Here is a 20,713-nt window from a genome sequence, read left to right on the forward strand (position 1 = left end):
TGAATAGGAATTTGGAAGTATGCGTCCCTTAAGTCTATCGACAGCATGAAGTCACCTTCCCTCATGTCTGCCAACACCGAATGCGGGGTCTCCATCTTGAACCGTGTGTTCCTGATGAAGTGATTCAAAGTGGATAAGTTGATCATGGGTCCCCATCCTCCAGATGCCTTAGGCACCAAGATGATGTGACTGTAAAACCCCGGAGACGGACGCACCACTTCCTCTATTGCATCCTTGTCCAGCATCTTCTGCACTTCCTCCCGATGAGCCAAGAGCTTCGGAGAATCTGGAGGATATGCCTTCCTGAGCTGCAGTTTGTCTGACATATTTGAATGGCGGTAGGTACCCCACCCGATGGACATCTACCACCTACTTCTCAGCCCCATAATTCTGCCACTTGGCCCAATAGCCCGCCAGGCAACCACCCACCTGTGGTGCAGGAGAGGGAGAGGTGCCTAGTCTACCGATGGCCCCCTTTACCTCTGCCCCTTGGGTCCCTTCTTGGCTTAAAGGAACGAGAGCGAAAGGGACGTTGGTCCTCTAACCTAGGCCGAGTCGAACGGGAAGGGCCTGCCGAAATTGAACTCCTTGACGGCCTACCAGGCGACGATCTTCTTGACTGCTGCTGGACAGGGGGAGGAGGAGGAGCTGGACGTCTCCGAAGACGAGACTCAGACTTAGACATGGCCTGGTGCACTAGTCTGTCTTTGGTGTCAGCCCGGCGCCGGTCTATCGCATTTTTGAGCTTGGTTAGAGGAAACAAAAGTTGGGACTCGACAGATCTCCGTTTCTCAATGCCAGTGAGGACTCTGTGTCAACTGATCTCTCCATCTTAGATAAAGCCGCAGAACTGCAACAGACTGGCAAGCGAGGAGCCACTCACCAACCCCTCTGGGGATCTGTCAGAAGCTATCTTGGCAATGACCACAGACCAGAAGACTAGCCAAGAAACTGTCTGCAACATGGAGGCTGCCATAGACCCCAACACTGAGGCATCTTGTGGAGACAAGGACGGAGCCACCGACTTCACCTGCTCCAAAGTCAATCCCGGCTTCAGGCGAATGACATCACGGTTAAGATGAGAGTTCGTAGCATAGTTATTCCTATGTCTCGTGAGAGGCGGGGGTAGTAGCTGGGCCAAGCCACTAGAGCAAAGCGAACCGTCCCGGTCCGAAACAAAGGCGTTAACCTTGTGCAAGAACAACTAGATGTGCCCCGACAAGGGAAGCTGAAGAGATGATTTGGGATCCTGCATAGCTCCCACCGAGGCTTCCAAGCAAGAAGGAGTGTAAGACGACCAAGCCTGACTCCTATTTTCCAAATTGTTGAACCCACAAATGAGATCGACAATTTCCAAAAAGGAAGACAAAAACTCTGGCGTGTCTCCCTCCTCCTGCTCCAGCAACGGAGACCGATGACGAGAAGAACGTGTAGGCTCCTCTAAGGCACCTTCCTCATTAAAATTAACAGAAGGATCAGCAGCCAAACAGCCCGAAACACCAACTAACCTTTCTGGGCTGGGTCCATGCGCCGGCTCCCAAGACGAACCCACTACAACACTAGGAACATCACTATGCACTCCAACAGATGACTCATGAACATGTCCAAGAATGGTTGGAGAGGAATCCCGAACACTCGAGATCAAAGGAGAATCCTTCAGAGTCGAACTCTTGGAAGCACCATGGAGAAGGGCAGGCAAACACTCCTGCTGCACCAACTCCGCTCTCACCACCTTCAACCTGTTGACAGGCGCCTTGAGATCCTTATGGCGACGAATAGGCCCTGGAGAAGAAGGAGCACTTGCATCATGTGCACGGACAGGGGAGGTTGCAAAACGCTCGTGATGTGCATGGATGGGGGAGGTTGCAACACGGGAAGATACACTAATACTCTCCAAAACACCAACACTCTTGAGAACACGTCCGTGTTGTTCCTCCCTTGTAGGCGAAGAAATAGCAAAGTCCTTAGCCTTCCAATGCTTGATACGCCGACAAAGCGTAGAGGGGGAAGAGGGAGAGGAAGACAGCACTGGTTTCTTACACGATTGTCGGCGTAGAGGGGGAAGAGGGAGAGGAAGACAGCACTGGTTTCTTACACGATCTCTTCGCAGGAGGCAGGGACGATGCAACACGTTTCCTTCCAGTCCTTCCAGCCAACAAGACAGCAACTTATTATCCAAAACAGAGTCCAACCTCTTAAGCACTGCCTGGCATATAACCTCAGACTGATCTGCAAGAGAAGGCTCTGATGACATGGAAGGGAGATGCAGTGAACTGGGCGGCAGAGATGACGTCACGGCTGAGAGGGGCAGTGCAGAGGAGTGACGTCATCGATGGAAGTGACGTCACAAGTGGTGATGGCGTCACAGGCTTCCCCTAGGACCGAAGGGGGAGCAGTCCCTACTGGCGGAGGAATACACAACGACTGATCCTGGCCAGCCTGAGGAGGGGGATAGCGAGTCTCCATAAAGTGCGCTAGCAACCCCTCCAAGGATGGGGGACCCCCTAGCCCGAGCGTCTTCCAAATCGCCACCATCTTGGACGCCTCTGACCCTGGAATAAATGAGAATGATGAAAAAACTTCCCCTTTCCCAGGAATCAAATTAACTCCTGAAAAGGAAGGGGTGACATTACAAAAATCAGCCTGAGGGCCTCCCGATACTTCCATCGACGAATCAGTGGAAGAAAAGGAAGGAGACACAGGCACAAAGTTACTATGGGGGTGAGTACTGCAGGAGACGAAGCATTGGGAAGAGGTGAAAAACCTTCCCATGAAGGAAGAGTCGAAACCCTCCGTTGCTCTCTCTTGCTATAAACGACTTCCACTGCTCTTTAGGCCATGCCTGGCATTCCGTGCAAGGAATCATTATAGTACAAAAATTAGAACGGCACCTGCTACATGTGATATGGGGATCGGTCGCCGCCGAAACCAAAAAACAAGAACAAGGAAAACCTGGAATTCTGGGGCACACACGTTGACAAGGCTGAGAAGGAGCAGAAGCAGCCATAATATCAGCCACACACACACACTAAACAAACGAAACGGGCAATGAACTGGGTAAAGGCCGAGAGGGGTCAACCACGACTCTCGCCCAGGCGGTTAAAGAAAAGACTGACGCTATGGTGTAGGGACCACTCTTCACCCAATCTACGCATGCGTTGCCAGATATCACAAGATTCCTTGCTTTCATCTGTTTTTTAACCAGATCCAGCTAGGCACTAGAAATTATCCTATTGTTAAGACCGAGGGTTTGTTCGTGTATGAACAACTAATCTAAGGGGACAAATTAGCAGAATTAGGTTTATATGAAGACAAAAAGGACATCAAACAAATATTACTGTGCATGATTTCCAACCACTGAAGCATACAGTTGTGAGATAACCCAACATGTAGATGGAGCTAGGTAGCTTCTACAGAACAAAGGTTAACAGTGCTTATTGTGGCAGGTGGTTTCAAAACTTTATAGAAAAAACCAAGAGCTTTACACAAGATTGCTCGTAAACCTTGAAATGCTTTCTTTCACAGTTAAATAAAAAACATTCTTTAAAATTATTTATTCGTATGAAAGTTAAGATTAACGAAATGGCATAAATACAACTCCGATGGCTGAAGTCCTGTTTCCCAATCGCTAATCATAAATAGACAACTATTGCTTGTGGTGGAAAGACCTTAACTCATGGAAATTTTTGAAAACCTATGGATTCTGAAAACACAACAACAGACTATCATTATCGAGTCCAACAATATTTAATAAATTAAAGACTATCCTCATGAAAAAAATTGTGTATATCATTGACACTTAACACTGAAATTACCTAAATCAGCTGCGTGAAAGAACAAGAAATTGAATCAGTGTCTTCCACTAAACCACTGTCCTCCTTAACAATTAGCAACTGCCTAAAAAAAAATCAAAAGAGTAATTACACAAATGGTAATAACAAAGTTCCAATAAATATACACCTTTACTAGATAGCAAAATAAACACAAGAATCCATAGAAAATTTACAGGTTCTGAAAGCGTGGTATTAATTAAGAAAAATTAAAAACCCCCACTAACCTAAGCTTTACCATACGCCACAAATCGTAGGAAACTTACTGGGCAGGAAAGGTTCAACCATTGACTCCATAGAAGTGTTGACGTTGGCTTCAAGACGACGACGGAAGAGGCAGAGACAGGTGGTGGGTCGGCAGAAACGTTACATAGTTAATGTAGATGCTTCTTCAATTATAAAAAGCATTCTCTTGCGAGGAGTAGAGTTCACCAGTTTATCTTCAAAAGGTTATCCAGTGGTTCCAAGTTGGAACCTGAGCTTGAACTGCTTTTTCTGCTTCGTTTGCGGGTCGAGGTAGACATTTTTCTTTTCTCTTCCAAGAATCGCGAAATGCAAAGGCCGTCGTCCTTCCATAAAAAATCAAGGATGAGGAGGACGAACTGAAACAGGTAAAAGACCACAGAGCCATCTAGGTGTTGCGCAATCCTTTAAACTCCCATGTTCCTTTTAGAATTTGCTTAGTATGGCACGGGGTTTAAAGGACTACTTTAATAGGCAAATAAATAAATTTTCTATAAAATCTTAAACAGGTGGTCACTCAGTTGTCCTACTCTTTTTCTGTTTCAGACTTCAGAATTTGCATGTCTAGGGTCTTTGTGACCATGACTTTTGGCTCGGAAAGATTGATGGGTTTGCTTTGAACAAAGTACTACTTACTTTTTGTTTCTTTAGCTCAGACTTGGTACAGATCAAGTTTTTAAAATAATTCTTAATTTCTACAAATTTTTAAAATCTTAAACTTACATATGAAGTTAATGTTAGCTATATGAAAATTGTATTTACCCCTACAATTAAAATCGACAGTCACTGGATGCTCAGAAAATGGCAATTTGTCGAAAATTGCATTTTTCTTAACTATACAAACCTGAGGTCCTTTACAATAAGAAGGTAACTAGCGGCAGCTGGAACGGTCGTAAGCTTCGAATAAGGGAGTTCGGTAGTTAACTGCTTGTCCGACAGTGTGCGCGCCACGCGACTGGGAGGTGAAGAATCACTTTTGCTTTAGGCCCAGGCAAAAAAAAAACGCAGAGTGAGGGGTGGCATGAGGTGGGACTATATGTAAAGGAACCTCAGGTTTGTATAGTTAGGAAAATGCAATTTTGGGACAAATTGTCATTTGTTCCGATACGTTATACAAACCATCGGTCCTTTACAATAGGAAGACTCACTTCTTGGTGGAGGAATCTGAGTCTTAAGAACAGACTGGTGTTCGCTCAACCTTGGATTCCCTCCCTGGTCGTAAGAGCAGAGGATGGGTCCTAGCCTCTGCCCAATGATCGGGGTATGTAACGCAGGATCAATGGTCAGACCTCTGGACCCAAGTAATAAGAGGGAGGCAAGCGTACCTCTTAAAACTAGCAAGCAAGAACTTGTTCCTATTGCAAGAGGCAATAAAAAGTTATGGGTTTGTCTCTTGTTGGCTTCCACTTCCCCCCCCTTGTTGGGGGAAGTGGTGGATATACACTCCTATCCCTAATGAAAGGGATAGGATGGGGCTCGGTCGAGTAGCTTACCTGCATCTTGTCCTGCTCCAGTGAAGTGACAACCGCAGCCCTCTGCCTACAGGTAGAGGGGGAGAAAAAGATGGGGAAGAGAAGCCAGTCACACTCTCATTCACTCATCCATTCATGCAGTCACACCAGGAATCGATGCTGTTCTGTCCGCTCGGGTGCTGGGTAAGCTACACACGTGTTGTGGCAGCCACCACGGGTCCCAAGGAAAAAGTGTCCAAGGACCTGTGTGGGAAATATCCCGAAGGTAGAAGGAGGTAAAGGCTGTCTGCTGCCTCAGGACCTGCGCCAGGGAGAAGTTCTTGTGGAACGCAAGGGAAGGACCAATACCTCTGACTTCGTGGGCTCTCGGACGAAGGGTACTGATGTCGTCACTACCATCAGCTTCGTACACCCTCCTGATCACCTCACGCAGCCAGAAAGAAAGAGTGTTCTTGGATACTTCTTTCTTGGTTTCCCCGGTGCTAACGAAGAGGCATCGACACTCAGGCCTGAGGTGTCGAGTTCTCTTCAGATAGCGCCGTAGCGCCCTCACAGGACAAAGCAGCATCTCATCCGTATCGTTTTCGGTGAAGTCCATTAGGGAGGGGATTGTGAAAGACTCGAACCGGTCGTCAGGGACCAAAGGATTCTGAGTCTTAGCTACAAAAAGATTCGGGACGAAATCGAGCATCACAGATTCCCATCCCCTGGGATGTTTAACGTCGAAGGATAGACCATGAAGTTCCCCTACTCTCTTCGCTGATGCCAGGGCCAGCAAGAAGAGGGTCTTGAGGGTCAGATCCCTGTCTGACGACTCTCGGAGTGGCTTGAAGGGCCTTCGAGTCAAACTCCTAAGGACGAGTCACATCCCACCCCGGGGGCCTGAGTTCCCTGGGTGGGCAAGACCTCTCAAAGCTCCTCATAAGCAAGGTGATCTCGAACGAATTCGAGATATCCACCCCGCTCAGTTTCAGGACTAGTGACAGGGCAGCTCTATATCCTTTGACTGTGGGGACAGAGAGGAGCTTGTCTCGGCGAAGAACACAAGGAATCCACTACCTGCTGAAGATGGCTCTGAGAGGAGATAGACCCCGTCTACGACACCAACCACAGAAGACGGCCCACTTCCCTTGGTACACAGCTGCAGAGGGCTGTCTGATGTGTCCACCCATCTCTGTTGCTGCATGGCGAGAAAAGCCTCTTGTTCACAAGAGATGGTGGATAACAGCCAGCCGTGAAGATGTAAAGACTGGACTGTCTGGTGGTACCGTTCTACGTGTGGCTGGACGAGAAGGTTGTGCCAAGGGGAGATCTCTCTCGGTGCTTCTACAAGCAGAGCCAGCAGGTCCGGGTATGAGGCCATTTGGGAGCCACCTGGATCATCCTAAGATTCGGGGTGGCCAGCACTCGGCTGATCACCTTGCGAATCAGGCAGAACGGGGGAAAGGCGTAGGCAAAGAATGTTGTCCCACGGGTGTTGAAGAGCGTCCTCTGCAGCTGCCATGGGTCCCTGGCATGGCTGAAAAGAAAACCTGAAGCTTCCTGTTGTGCCGGGTGGCGAACAGATCCACAACTGGACGCCCCCACAGGTCGAATAGTCTTTCTGCCACGTCTAGGTGTAGAGACCATTCGGTCCCTATCACCTGATCCCGACAGCTGAGCTTGTCTGCTACTACATTCCTCTTGCCTGGAATGTAGCGGGCTGACAGCTCTATTGAGTGAGGTACGGCCCACTCGTGCACCTGCAGCGTCAACTGGTGCAATGGAAGGGACACTAGGCCCCCCTGTTTGTTGACGTATGCCACTACCGTGGTGTTCTCGCACATCAACACCACTGAGTGTTCCATTAAGCGGTCCTGGAACTCTTGGCGGAGAGCGAAGAACACTGCCCTTGACCTCTAGACATTGATGTGAAGGTGCTTGTCGTGATGGTCCCACACTCCTGTGCAGCCAGCAAAAACTCCTCCAGGTGTGCGCCCCATCCCTCAGTTGACGCATCTGAAAAACAGCAACATCTCCGCGGGGGGGGGGGGGGGGGGAGGGGGGGGGTGTGGGGGGGGGGGGGGGGGGCAAAGAGGCACTCCTCTTAAGAGGTTCCTGTTGTTGAGCCACCAGGCTAGGTCCCGCCTCACCTCCTTCATGAGGGACACGGGGAACTATAATGGGTCCTTTGCCTGTGACCAACTCTCCTTTAGCCTCCACTGAAGAGACCGCAGGTGCGAATATGCCCATGAGTGACTAACTTCTCGAGTGACGACAGGTGGCCGATCACGACTTTCCACTGCTGAGCTGACTGTTCCTGCCAAGACAGGAACCGGTCTGCTGCCTCCCTGAATCTGCTGATCCGCGAGTCTGCGGGGAAGACTCGCCCTGCTACCGTGTCGATCAGCATACCCAGGTACTTCATCCTCTGCTTGGACTCGAGATCGGACTTCTTGAAGTTTACCACGATCCCCAGATTGCGGCAGAACTCGAGGAGTCGATCCCTGTCCCGTAGCAACTGCGAGCAGGAGCTCGCCAGGACCACCAGTCGACGAGATACCTCAAAAACGACTTATCTCTGACGAGTGGGCCCAAGCAGACACCAGAGTGAACAGTCGCATGAACACATTGGGGCGGTTGAGAGACCGAAGCAAAGTGCCCTGAATTGGTACACCGTCCCGTTGAGGGATGAAGCGGAGGTACTTCCTGGAGATTGATGGACTGTATCTGAAAATACGCGTCCTTCAGATCCACAGAAAGCATGAAATCGTTCTCCCTGATAGTCGAGCACGGAACGTGCTGTCTCCATCGTGAACCGAGACTGGCAAATGAATCGGTTCGGGGGAGAGAGATCTATCACCGGGCGCCAGCCCCCCGAAGACTTCTTGTTACACAACCTCCCAGGTTGTAGTACAGGTTCTTTTTAGGTCTTTATATTCTCAAGGATTGCAGACAGTAAATGTACCTCAGTGACAAGGAAGGACGGAAACAGAAACTCAAGAAAAACTTAACAATATGTTTTATTATAAAACTAGAACAATGACTTTCAAATCAAACCTTGTGAAAAAAATTAAATACACTTAATTGTACAGAATATTCAAGAGAACAAATACCTGGTTCTCGGGAACTCAGAACTCCACAACGAAAACCTAAAGCTAATACACTAAGCCCTAAAAACAAGAGAAAACCCCAAGAGAGAAAACATACTTAATAATAACAAGTTGGATCCAAAATAAGGCTAGCCAAACATCACCAATAACCTAATAATAATAAGATAGAAAGAAGTAGGAGATGAAAACAAGGAAAACCTTAATATTCCTACCTATAACACCAAGCTAAGCAATGTGGAACTCAGTCCACTAAATATCAACATACAATAAACTATGACAATATATCCATGTAACCATATATAATATATTTATGAATAATGAAAATTGGCTAAAAAATATATAATTTCACCTTAAGTGAAATTCCAGAAGAGTTGAATTCAGGGCCGTGATCAGTCCATCAAGCTGCTAACGGAAGGGGCAAATACTGTACGCCAGGTACTGAAGGGCAACACATTTCCCGATGCATAGGAAACGATAATATCGTCTTACCTGGCGACAGACTCCCTACTAGCCACCTCACGAGTCAAGTAGCTCTCACTCCCGTACAACAGCTGGACGAGGATGACACGGCAGGTAAATAAATCCAGAATCCAGTGCCGGGATACAGCGACGACACAGGTTTTCCGTCAAAATCCTCAGACGGAAAAAGGGGCAGAAACAGCGGTCGCAGATGACAGAGCGTTCTGCTAAACTCTCAACAGCAGTGTGAAGGTCGCAGGTGACAACAACACATGCGCGGAGAAAAAAAGCCGTGATCCAGGGACACACTCAACAGACGTATATATGCGTCTTCCAAAATTCCGTGAGGGAAATATCCAAGTGGCGTGGGTCCAAAAGGTAATTATTCCAAAGTCGTCCTCCAAATCAAAATAAATGCTGCGACGGTAAAACAGTACTGGTGAGAGCTTGTCAAGACCCGAAACTCCTCGTTGACCGGTCGACCATGTCCACTCATCACCTTCCAGTGTTTATAAACCACTCAAACCCCCCCCCCCCCCCCCCCCAAGCAAAAGAATAACATCGTTAAAACGATAGTTTTCACTAATACACAAAAAGGAGGAGGAGGCGCAAAAACACTGAAACAATCGTAAAGCCACTTAACTTACGGAAACACAAGGAGTAACATACTCAGCAAAAATTTAACTTAAAAGTAAAACAAAAAAACGGTAAACAAGGCTGATTTGAAATCAACAAAAGAAATCATAATAGTTTTACGTTAACTAATACCTTCCTCCCCCAAAACAAAAAAAAAAATTATTCACATAGAATACATTTTTTTAAAAAAAATCAAACAAATACTGTAAGAATGCTGAAAATGAAAAGGAATTAAACATAATATTATAGAGATACAAACCAGATCAAGATAAATATTTAAACAACCCTGAAAATAAAGGTTATGAATATTATTACAATACACATGACAAAAGAAGCATAGCTTCACGAAGAAAACTTACAATAGAGCACTTTAAAGAAGGCTAAACCAAGGACTCGAACGAGTACCAAAAAAAAAAAACTGAGAGGACCTTACTAAGGTGAACATACAAAAAAAAACAACGCACTTAACCAAACCTACATCTAAACTAAACTCTAAGATAAGGACTCACTCATACTCACACACATACTTGCATACTTGCCATCATATTTTTACTATGCAAAAAATAGTTTTATAACAAACCCATGAAGACACGAGAAGGGCTCGGGGGAGGGACAAAAGCCAAGATTACATACGAGAAAGGGCATCAGGAATACGGTTCTCAGATCCCTTAATATGTTTGATAACCAGAGAGAATTCCTGCAACTGCAGAGCCCACCTTAAAATCCTCTGGTTGGATCCTTTCACATCCGTTCGATGAACACTAGAGGAATTGTGGTCAGTCCAAATCTCTATAGGGAAAGAGAAATTAGTCACATAGGTTTAAAATGTAGCAGAGTACGAACCAAGGCCAAAGCCTCCTTCTCAATAGTGGAGTACCTTTTCTCCGCTGCCAATAACTTACGGCTGAAGTAAGACACAGGACGAACTCTCCAGCCTTCATTCCTCTGAAAGAGGACACCCCCAATGCCTACATCACTTGGCATCCACCGCAATAATGAAAGGTTTCTGAAAATCAGGGGACCATTTAATATTGGGTTTGACACCAACACCAGTTTTAAGTTTAATCAAAAGACTCTTCACATTGAGGAGACCACACAATTTCTGTCCTTTTTCTAACAGCTTAGTAAGCGGCTGAGCAATGTCCGAGAAGTTTCGCACAAACGCCTATAATAGCCCGTCATACCGAGAACTCCTCCGAACTTCTCTGACATTGCACGGCCTTCTTCAAATTTATAATGGCCTCGAGATTGGCTTGTTTAGGGGGCTACCTGTCCCAAACAACCAAACCTCATGACCCAAATAACATACTTTGTTGGCCTTGCCAAATTTCACACTTACCTAAGTTCACAACAGACAGGCGGCCCTTCAAAGCTTCCAAAACACTTTTCTCAACCTTACCATATGAGTTCGCCAATCATTGCTGTGAACAACTAAATCATCAATATAAATTTCAGTGCCTTCCAACCACAAATGACTCTGTTCATAAGCCGCTGAAAGGTACATGCAGCAATTCTTCATCCCAAAAGGCATTACTTTTACATTCGTAAAGTCCAAAGGGTAGTTACAAAGCAGAAATTTCCCTGGCTCGATCAGACAGGGGCACTGCCAATCCTCCTTTCAACAGATCCAACTTGGTAATAAATTTTGCAGACCCCTATCTGATCGAGACAGTCATCAATGCTGGGCAAAGGAAATGGAGTCATTTTTAGTACTGGTCATTAACCTTACGGTAATCCACACACATACTGGTACTTCCCATCAGACTTCTTGACCAGAACAATCGGAGAGCTCCAGGACTTATCGAAGGTTGGATTAGGTCATGCTCCAGCATATACTTTATTTCCTCCTCGACTATGTCCCTCTTCACTGGATTTAGTCGATAAGGACTCTGCTTTACGGGGGAAGCACTGCCCCACATCCACATCATGCTGAAGCAACCTTGTCCTACCTGGCGAAACTCCTGAAATACTTCTGGAAAAAGAAAAGAACGATTAAATTAATAATGTCCTTTTCTGGGTAACTTCCAGATGGTCCAACCCTCCTTTCAAAACCTCTAGATTTTGAATATTATTAAAGAGAGGCATCAGAAGACACCTGACCAATTAATCCTCAAAGTTATCCTCTGGAGGCTCTACAACCATAGACACAGCTCATATACAATAGCTAAAGGTCTCTACCACATGAAATATAAGATTTTAATCTATTAATAGAAAGACCCGGCACTTTCGTTTGGTCCCGGGGGCTTCAATTTTCATAATTCACCTCAGGACAATTTTCTCAAAACCTTCCAGGGCCCCTTATAAACCTTGGTTCGAGGAAATTGTCTGAGTCTGTACTCAAACACCATACTAAATTCCCCAGGCTCAAACGACCGCATCCTTGGTTTTCCTATCAAAATTTGATTTCATGACTGCTTGGGAAGAAGCCAAATTTTCTCTAGGCAAAATTTCCATGCAATGGCTAATTTCTTCCGTAAATTCTCTACAAATTCCACCACATTAATTCTCCCTTCTGACCAGATGCAAGCAATTCGTGGAAAATTTCCAACGGACCACGTACCCTGTGTCCAACACCAGTTCGAAGGGAGCTAACCCACCTGTAGATGAATTCGGATGGTTCCTTTATAGCAAAGAGAGCCAAGGGAAGCCCTTTTTCCAATCCTCTCCTTGTTCATAGCAGTATTTCTTTAACACTGATTTAAGTGTCTGGTGGAATCTTTCCACCACACCCTGACTCTCTGGATGATAAGGTACGCTGGTAGTGTGCTGAATGGCCAGGTTAAGCAGCACTTACCCCTAAATACCTTACTCGTAAAAAATTCGTCCCACAGTCGGTCTGAATTTTACGAGGGAGTCCATATCTGGAGAAAAAATTCAATGAGCTTCTCAAATACTGCTTCTGGAGGTAATCTTTTTCATTGGGATAGCCTCAGGAAATCTGGAAGCCCTGTCCATAATCGTCAGGAGATGAGTAAACCCAGTCTTTGTTCTGGGCAAAGGCCCCCTACCACATCTATTACCAATTCTACAAAAAGGTTCCCCAATTGCAGGAATTGGATTTTGATTTAAAGGTGCTTTAGGATTACTTGATTGGGTTTTTCCCCATCACCTGACAAACCTCACAGTTACTAACAAATTGTTTCATTTCACTGATAAGTTTTAATCCTGGCCACCAAAAACATTTTGCCAACCTCTTGAAAGTCTTAAATACTCCAAAGTGACCAGAAAAAGAATCATCATGTGACAACCTCAAAACAGACTCCCTAAATTGTGAGGGAACCACAATTTGTTCCACTCGAGAAGTCTCATTCAGATCATGTGTAGATGGGCGACTAACTCTGTATAACAAAACCTTTTATTACACAAAACCTTGGTTTAGTTAAATCGGTGTGTCACCCAACTCAAAATCAAAACATCTTGTTTCTGAGCCTCATAAATGTGAAACGGTCCCAACCCTCAGGTTGCAAGATATTACTAATACTACTAGGACTATCTACTGGCCCGGGCCTTTCTAACTCTACTTCTAAACTACTTAAATCTAAGTCATCATCATTTATCAAATTAGCTGCCTTAGCAGATGCCCGGGTCGTCACAGCCACTGGACAAGCATCCATAGTCAAAATGGGGAATAATTCCAGACCCTTATGGTCTAACATGTCGTTTCCCAAAATACCATCAATACCTGGAATGGGGAGACTCTCCACAACAGCCAACTCAGTTACTTTATTATACCCAGGGAAGGATAACTCAACTTCTACCAAGGGAGCTGAAACCACTGTGTTCGGGAACCCTCCCAGAACCACATAATTCCCTGAATATTTAACTAGACTATTTAATGATTCTTTCAATACTAATGACCGAGCAGACCCTGTGTCTCGCAAAAATTTCACCTTAAGGACTCCTGAATCAGTAACCAGTCTACCAGGCCAGATATATTTATCATAGAGTCATGCCTGACTACTCCCAGATGGATTCACATTACCGCTGTCACAACTAATCTCATTACCACTAACAACCACTGATGGATTCTCAACCTTGGGATTAGACTTATTTGAAATTAGAGATATAGGGTTGTCAACATTGTACCATTTCTCTGGAGATACCTCCTTCTAGCATTACACTGAGCCTGATAATGCCCGGGCTTATTGCACCAAAAGCAGGTCCCATTACCCCTGCTCGCATTACCAGACATTAACCTGTTTTTGGAAAAGACTCTAGTGTGCCCACCACTGGAGACCTTTCCTTGACTATTCTCATTCCTAGAATAGGTTGGAACACCTGAATGTTTTACCCTATTATCTACAACATTACCAGATTTATTATTAAAGTTTTATTTGGCCTAGCAGACTGGAAATTTATAACCTGGGACCCAAAATTACCGGACCCGCTCGATGGGTCAAACAAACTCATCGGCAATCTGAGCCGCCTTACTTAGACTGACCGCTTTTACTTCTTCTAAGTATATCCTCAGTTCCTTACTACAATATTTCTTAAATTCTTCCAACAGCATTAATTCCCTCAAGGAGGAGAAAGAGGCTACCTGACGACTCTTTAGCCAATCATCAAATTGCTCTTCCTTGAGCCTAGCAAAAACTCCACGAATGAAAGGGAAACATGCTTAGAAAAGTTCTAAACTTTAGGCGATAGGCCTCATGGGACAATGTCATAAGCCTTGAGGACCAACGACTTCACTTTACTATAATCACGGGCTACACCCTCCTCCAAAGAATTATACACCCCGGATTGCCTTGCCACCAGCCTACACTGAATTAAGACTGTCCACATCTCGGTGGGCCAAGACAACCTGGTAGCTACCCGTTCAAAAGCCTTAAAAAATTCAGGCACATTTCTCTCATCAAATACAGGGACCAACTTCAGAGCTGCCCCTATATTAAATTTATCAGGAGATGGTCCACAGGGAGTACTTAATCTATTAGGAGAACCTTGTAACCTAGCCAACTCCAAATTTACATTGGCCATCTCTAGCTCATGCCGCCTCACCCTCTCGTTCTCTTCAAACTCGAGCTTCATTAACTCTATTCTCTTACAAATTAAGCTGTATTCACTGTCCTCCTGGGACACTACAGGCTGTACTGGGGCTACATTCACTGGGACAGGGTTTTCTACTAAAAATGGGTTAGTGGATACATTAGCTTTAAATTGCAAATTAGCCTGCCCTTCAAAAATTGTTCAGTACGAGGAGGATCTTCAAACAAAGAAAGACCTGGATTCACACTAACATCCTCAATCACACTACCCTCTCGCTCTGAGTCACTATCACCAACACTGTCAAAATCCCTAACCAAATTTTCTCCTTCAGCCATACCTTGAGCTACCTTACTTTTCACAGCTATCAGCAACTGGGCCCTAGTGTTTGCAGCCCTGAGTGGCACACCTAACCAGTGAGCACAACTCACCAAATACTCCTTATTCAGAACAGGAAGATGCCTAAGGCAATCTGCCGATCCCAAAAACTCAGCTGGATCAAAAAAACAAAAATAAATTCATCCATGGTTTCCAAAATTAAAGGGGAGTAAGGCAATAACACTAAACAGAAACAATTACTGCTAAATCCACCAAGCGCTGTTCTGCCAACCAAAACACTGAGAAACACCTGAGTGCAATCCTGTCACGGTCGCCAACTGTTACAACCTCCCAGTTGTAGTAACAGGTTCTTTTTAGGTCTTTATATTCTCAAGGATTGCAGACAGTAAATGTACCTCAGTGACAAGGAAGGACGGAAACAGAAACTCAAGAAAACTTAACAATATTTATTATAAACTAGAAACAATGACTTAAATCAAATCAACCTTGTGAAATTAAAATACACTTAATTGTACAGAATATTCAAGAGAACAAATACCTGGTTCTCGGGAACTCAGAACTCACAAGAAAACCTAAAGCTAATACACTAAGCCCTAAACAAGAGAAAACCCCAAGAGAGAAAACATACTTAATATATAACAAGTTGGATCCAAAATAAGGCTAGCCAAAATCACCAATAACCTAATAATAATAAGATAGAAAGAAGTAGGAGATGAAAACAAGGAAAACCTTAATATTCCTACCTATAACACCAAGCTAAGCAATGTGGAACTCAGTCCACTAAATATCAACATACAATAAACTATGACAATATATACATGTAACCATACATATATATATTTATGAATAATGAAAATTGGCAAAAATATATAATTTCACCTTAAGTGAAATTCCAGAAGAGTTGAATTCAGGGCCGTGATCAGTCCATCAAGCTGCTAACGGAAGGGCAAATACTGTACGCCAGGTACTGAAGGGCAACACATTTCCCGATGCAAGAGGAACGATAATACGTCTTACCTGGCGACAGACAGACTCCCTACTAACCACCTCACGAGTCAAGTAGCTCTCACTCCTGTACAACAGCTGGACGAGGATGACACGGCAGGTAAATCCAGAATCCAGTGCCGGGATACAGCGACGACACAGGTTTTCCGTCAAAATCCTCAGACGGGAAAAAGGGGCAGAAAAAAACAGCGGTCGCAGATGACAGAGCGTCTGCTAAACTCTCAACAGCAGTGTGAAGGTCGCAGGTGACAACAACACCTGCGCGAGAAAAAGCCGTGATCCAGGGACACACTCAACAGACGTATATATGCGTCTTCCAAAATTCCGTGAGGGAAATATCCAAGTGCGTGGTCCAAAAGGTAATTATCCAAAGTCGTCCTCCAAATCAAAATAAATGCTGCGACGGGAAAACAGTACTGGTGAGAGCTTGTCAAGACCCGAACTCTCGTTGACCGGTCGACCATGTCCACTCATCACCTTCCCAGTGTTTATAAACACTCAAAGCAAAGAATAACAATCGTTAAAACGTAGTCACAATACACAAAAAGGAGGAGGAGGCGCAAAAACACTGAAACAATCGTAAAGCCACTTAACTTACGGAAACACAAGAGTAAACATACTCAGCAAAAATTTAACTTAAAAGTAAACAAAAAAGGTAAACAAGGCTGATTTAAATCAACAAAAAGAAATCATAATAGTTTTACGTTAACCTAATACTTCTCCACCAGGGAAAGATGGCTTTAGAAGCCCGGTGACCAATCCCTGACGATCTCCACAGCTCCCCTGCTCAGCATGGCTTGGACTTCCTGTCGAAAGGCTACGTCCTTTGATGTTCCAGGAATGTAGGTCTGAAGATGGACCGGGTTGGAGGTGAGGGGTGGCCGAGACTCGAAGGGTAGTAGATACCCCTCCCGAAGGACGTCTACTATCTAGGTCTCTGCTCCGTAGCGCTGCCAAGTTGCCAATGACTCCCCAGGCACCCCCCCACTTCCGGCCAGCAGGTGAGGGGGAACGCCGTCCCTAGCGTTTCCCACCTCTCTTTGACTTCTTACCTGCTCCTCCCCGAGGGAAGGAGAGCTGGGAGGAAGGCTGGTTGTGGCCATCCCTAGCAGAAGTCGAAGGCAGAGTCTTTCCATGGGGCTTCGACGCGACGAACATCTTAGCAGCCGAGGAAGCGCCAACCAAGCTCTTGGGCTTGGCCGCAGTCGATCGAGGCTACCCAGAAGCCTTCGTGACCGCCTGGTGCACTAGACAGTCACTGTCATCAGTGCGCTGTCTGTCCACCGCAGCGTCCACCATCTCTCCAGGGAAGAGAGAGGAGGAACTCCGCACTGGTCCGTTGTGAAGACCCAGTGCCGCCTCGCGCCCAGCGGCCCTGGACACTCGGGTAAGGACTGCGTCCCTACGCTGCAGTACCAGGTTGGCTCACAGATTTGCTGTCTGATGGGTGAGGTAGGAAATGGCCCTACCTCCAGACTGACAGAGTCTCCCAAAAGCCGGGTTACCTTCAGGAGTGATATTTCCTGAGGTGGCCGCAACTTTGGACACTGTGAGGGACCACAGGTCCAGCCAGGAGACTGCCTGGAAAGCCGCCATGGTGGTGGATTCCAGGGCAAGTGCCTCCATGATGCTGAGAACCACAGGTTTTCTACCGACAGGAGCTGCTGCAGAGAACCACTCCCGGGGTTAGCCTGGCTAACTCCGGGTTAACCTGTTTGGGCGCAGTGGATCTTCCTTGGTTGGCACGTAGAACTTCCTCTGCCACAGTAGAAGGGAGGGGGAATAGTAGCCTTGGTGACGACCTGCCAGATCGTAGCAAACCCTCTTGTCCGGAGACGAGTGAGTCCACCTGGCCCCGCACTGAGTCAGCCAGCTCCGATCGCGGCAAACCCACCGTCACCCTGGGTTCCCTCTTAGGCTCCCAGAACGACCCGAGCCGGGACGTGGGCTCAGCAGGTGGGATCGGCGATCCTTCCCCGAGACCATTGTGCTGATGAATCAGCGCAATGACCTCTGCAAAACTCCTCTGGATCTCGGGAGTGACTGCGTCTTGAGGAGTAGGACCATCAAGCCCCTCCAGCAAGAACGCCTTCAGAAGGAGGAACAGCAACAGACCCCTCTCGGTCTCCTCCTGCCACTTGTGCATACGACCTGGTCAGTACCGAGGGCGTGCCTGGCTTGTAGGCCGTCGTGACGGGACCGTGAGAGGCGCACCCCTCACGATCACTCCTTGTCGCCTCGCCCTTCCAGGTGTATCCCGAGGAAGTTGAAGGAACAGGAGAGGAAGACCTGACACTCCCCCCTCGCTCACTGGCAGGGCTGCAGGCGAGCTGCAGGCTTGGTCGAGCGGCTCTCCTGGGGAAAGCGGCTGGACTGAGAACAGCGGCCCCGGTCCCGTGCGTCAGAGGAGTTGCTGCTGGTCCCCCTATCCGTCCGATTCTGGTGGGAGCGGCGGTCAGGGAGACCTGCAGAGACCACTGTCACAGTGGGACTGGTGCTTGTCCTCGCGTGCGTCGAACCGCTGGTACCAGCCGGGGCTGGTTCCTGCAATTGAGGGGACCTCTTCCCAGCCTCAGCCCGTGACCGGTCAGGGACCTGCACGTCAACCCTGGTAGCCAGCTGGTCGCTACGAGAGCGATTGCTGGCCTGGCGAGAGTCACCTGAGTGGCTCTCGCCGGCCTTCTGCACCGTGCCTCGGTCCTGGTGCCAAGCGAACCTCGACACCGAGCCTTGGCTGCACGGTCACCCGTAGGCGACCGTACACTCGGTACCTCTCGCGGACAAGAGGCTGAGCCGGTCCCCGTTCTTCTTCTTCCTTGCAGAAGGAGAGACGGGCCCGCTAACCCGAAAGGAGCAGGAGGACCAGCAGAAGGGACCCCCCGTCTTGCCAAAGCGAGACGGGCCCTTAGAAACTCCCGAACTTCTTAGGAGGGGAGGAGGCAGCTTTTCTTCTTCTTCTTTGGCTTGGAAGCCTTAGAAGTCGAAGGGGGAGAGGCGGCGGCAGGCGACGAAGCATTACGACGCGATGACACCTTCCTCTTCTTCCTCTTCTTCTTCGTCAGCTCTCTCAGGACAGGCGGTCAGATCCTCCATCCAGGATGGAAGCCGGGGCTGTTTGCCGAAGCAACAGGGCCCGGCTGCACCTGTCCAGAAGGACCTGCGCCTGGGCAGCAACACCACGGGCTGGAACGACGTCGGCAGGAGCAGGAACAGCAGGAGCGGCAGGAACAGCAGGTACGGCAGGCACGGCAGGCGGTACAGGTACGGCAGGAGACGGGGCAGCAGCCAGCGACATCCAGGGTACCGGCGGCAGGTCCAGGGGCGAGCTCTTTGGGCAACGGAAGAAGTTCCCAGGGGAGGCCGCCACAAGGAAACCCCTGGAGGGGGGTGGCGGCACGCTCATCCTCGGTACGGCAGTGACAGGGGCCTGCACAGCAGCCATAGGGGTCACTGTCATAACATGCAGCATGTAGACCAGGTGAGGAGGGGCGGCATACCCCGGGGTCAACACAGTAGTGGTGGTGGTGGTCACCGTTCCATGGGTGACCGGTGCCACGCCAGCCAGATGTTGGAGCAGCCCCTGGATGCTCGGCGTGCCCTGCAGCCCCAGCAAAACCCACACCTGGCCGAGGTCGTCGTCCACAGCAGAAGCACCTGGGAAAGCAACAGTCGGCTAGTTAGCAAGGGCTCCCCCTCGCGCGGGGGGGACGGGCCCCACCCCGAGCAAACAGAAGACCCCAAATACAGCTGTACGTCAGGGAATCTCGCCCCCTCCTCTATGCTCGAAAGCGAAGAGAAGGACCAAGAAACCCCTCCCGAAGGGGAAGGCACCATACGCAGGAGCTGACACGGGGGCAGGAAGGAAGACGACGTGTCTGTCACCAAGGGAGTCGCTGGAGAGCTTTCCGAAGACTCCTTGGCAGGTCTACGCTTCTTCCTACTCTCGTACAACACCCACTGCGCCTCTGACCAATCACTACATACATCACAAGGCTCGGCCCGAGAGCATTCACGCCCTCGGCACCGAGCACACAATACATGGGGGTCAATCTCAGGGAACGAGCGAAAAACTCAACACTTACGGCCCTCCACACCAGGGCAAACTCTGCGGCTGATGGGGGGGCGCGGGGAGAGCTCCAGTTCAGAAGACTCCATGGGTAATAGTAATAATAATGATAATACAATAAAGATACTCAGTAACTTTCAAAACACAATCACAAACCAGTTTGAGATCATACTAAAACAAAGCATACGACGAAGAATGCAGGCAGAGAGCGATGACGAACATGTCCTCCACCAACACGGCCGAAAGCAAAAGTGGTTCTTCACCTCCCAGTCGTGCGGCGTGCGCACTGTCGGACAAGCAGTTAACTACCGAACTCCCTTGTTTGAAGCTTACAACCGTTCCAGCTGCCGCTAGTTACCTTCCTATTGTTAAGGACCGATGGTTTGTATAACGTAACGGAACAAATTTTTAGTACGTATATATGAAACGCTAAAAATAATTTCAGTGAACCATTACCATAACTGAATACAAATGAACATGTTCTGGTCAAGTATTATCACAATAAAACACCAGTTGGCCACTTGGGGAAGAAAGTGGAACACAATTATGTTAAGTAGCTTTTATTATTCTAAAACATATCACAGT

At 47.5% G+C, this 20,713-nt stretch overlaps 1 protein-coding gene across 2 annotated transcripts in view; it reads left to right on the plus strand.

The window, feature by feature from the left end:
* LOC135214511 (sodium/mannose cotransporter SLC5A10-like) overlaps positions 1 to 20,713 on the plus strand; it is a 69,634-nt gene that overhangs the window by 46,849 nt on the left and 2,072 nt on the right. The gene's annotated exons all lie outside the window — the stretch shown is intronic.

Source organism: Macrobrachium nipponense, chromosome 45, assembly GCF_015104395.2.
Source record: "Macrobrachium nipponense isolate FS-2020 chromosome 45, ASM1510439v2, whole genome shotgun sequence".
Classification (NCBI taxonomy): domain Eukaryota; kingdom Metazoa; phylum Arthropoda; class Malacostraca; order Decapoda; family Palaemonidae; genus Macrobrachium; species Macrobrachium nipponense.